Genomic DNA, 2307 nt, shown 5'->3' with positions numbered 1-2307 from the left:
CACAAAAGTAAATTTAATATTAATCTTGATAAAAAAAATATAATTTTACATATAGCATCGCATAAAAAATATAAGTGTATAAAGAATATCGCATTTCACAAATTGCTCTTTTACGAAAAATCCATTTCGTTTTTTTCCTTTTTGCATGAAATAGAATTTTCTTATACAAATTGATGTTTTGATACTTTTTACATCATGTATGCTTTTGTTGTTGAAGATATGTATACATACATACATACAGACATACATACATGCATGTATATATACATGTGTGTGTATGTGTGTGAATGTGTACGTGTGTGGTGTGTATATATATATATGTGTGTGCATATGTGTGTATGTGTGTGAGTGTGTGTGTGTATGCAAGCATGTAACTAAATATATATAATTGCGCATCATGTTTGCGCTTCTTATTCTATGAACGATCTACTTATAAACTACAAATATGTCTACGAACATGAAGAAATTTTCTGCATGGCATTAATGATTCCTTTCAGTCAATTTATGATAAAATAAACGTATCTTACTAAATAGCATGAGCTAAAGTACTGTTGATTTCCTTTTTTTTAAATATGTATTAAACAAGAATGCGAGAAAGAGAATATAAATAGTGTGGAAACAATGGTCACATTAGAAAAGATCTGATGTTTTAAACGCTGTATCGTATGACTTATTAACTTTTGATCTTTTCTGTCATTAATCGCGTTTCTCTGTTCTGATAAACAGTTTCCTGAAAAATAAAAAAACTTGGTCACAGACGTGAAGTTAAACTTTGTCTAGGCAAACAGGAACAACATTAATAAGAATAAAAATGACTAAGTATGTGTAATACACCAGTTCAGTATCAAACTAGTGCTCATAATATGATTTAAAAGATGAATACAGGAGTATAATTCTGCATTTGATTCATGTATTCATTTTATTAGGTTAGTGGATTAAATTGCAGGAGAGCAATTAGCTGCACATCTAAATATGTACTACATAAATACACACATACATAGAAAAAACATGTTACAGACGCTCACACACACACACGTTCATATTTAGACACAATATTGAATACGAGGTGGTATCAAAACGTTTCCAAAGTAGTTTTGTAGCACGCCAACAGATGGCAGCACCTTTATGAGGTGGTGTGCTGAGTATCCTCAGCATGTTTACTTTGCAAGTTGTGAAATTTGTATTTTTGTGATCACGTGTATGTGGTAATCTGCAATTTTTCTTGTGAACAGGAGGTTGAAACAAAGAGCCAACGTGAACTTTTCGGCAATCCTAAAGTCTGAATTCAACATGAGGCGTGTCTGCCAAGTGTGTTCCCCGTCTTCTGACCACTGAACAGAAAGAACATTGCATCGGAATCTGCCAAGATCTCTGTCAGCTTACTTCATGTCGAGAATTATCACCGTTGACGGGAAGTTGTGTCTACAGGTGTGACCCTGAGACAAAGCAGCAATCGTTACAATGGAAAAAGCCTTCATCTCGACCACAGAAGAAGGCACAACAGAGCAGCAGCTCAATCAATAGTATGCTCATGGCTGTTTTTCGACATCCGCGGTATTGTGTATCGAGAATTCGTCGTCTCCCAGGGCCAGACCATCAATCGAGAGTTCTACTGCGACGTTTGAAGCATTCGAGGCAAGACTCTCAGCGAAAGAGCCCGAATCTGTGGAGCGCGAAGAATTGGATTCATCACGTCGACGACAGCGCACCCTGTACCCGAGCTCTCCCCACTCGTGGATTTCTCGCCAAAAACACCATGGTATCAATTCCATACATGTCCTATTCACCAGATTTAGCACCTGCAAACTTCTATCGCTTCTCCAAGATGAAAATGCAGCTCACAGGTCGCCGAGATCCAAAGCAAATTGCAGAAGGTCCTCGACTCACCTACAGAAAACGACTTCCAAGCAGGATTCCAAAGTGACAGGAACGATGGGACCGGTGTATCAAGGTGACTATTTCGAAGGAGATGATGCTATAATTTAACTAAATAAGATATTTTTATTATACGTAACAAGTTCGGGAACTTTATGTGTTTGATGCAATAACTTTTAATAAACGATTGATTGTAAACAAAGTAAACAGCCACAAAATATCTTTTTGTGAATATGTCCGTGTTAGCTTCCCATAAATTATAGAATTTATATCCACTCACTCAAAACTTTGTCTCAGTTGAACATGTTCCATTTATACACATATGCTGCTTCATTTTTGCTGAAGTAGAAATCACTTAAACATCACTAGTCATTATATCGAGTGATGTTTTGATTATTCGAACCCACCAGTGTCAGTGATTCTTCCTCTTTC

Source organism: Octopus bimaculoides, chromosome 12 (assembly GCF_046866305.1).
Source record: "Octopus bimaculoides isolate indiv1 chromosome 12, ASM4686630v1, whole genome shotgun sequence".
Classification (NCBI taxonomy): domain Eukaryota; kingdom Metazoa; phylum Mollusca; class Cephalopoda; order Octopoda; family Octopodidae; genus Octopus; species Octopus bimaculoides.
This window is presented reverse-complemented; position numbering follows the sequence as displayed.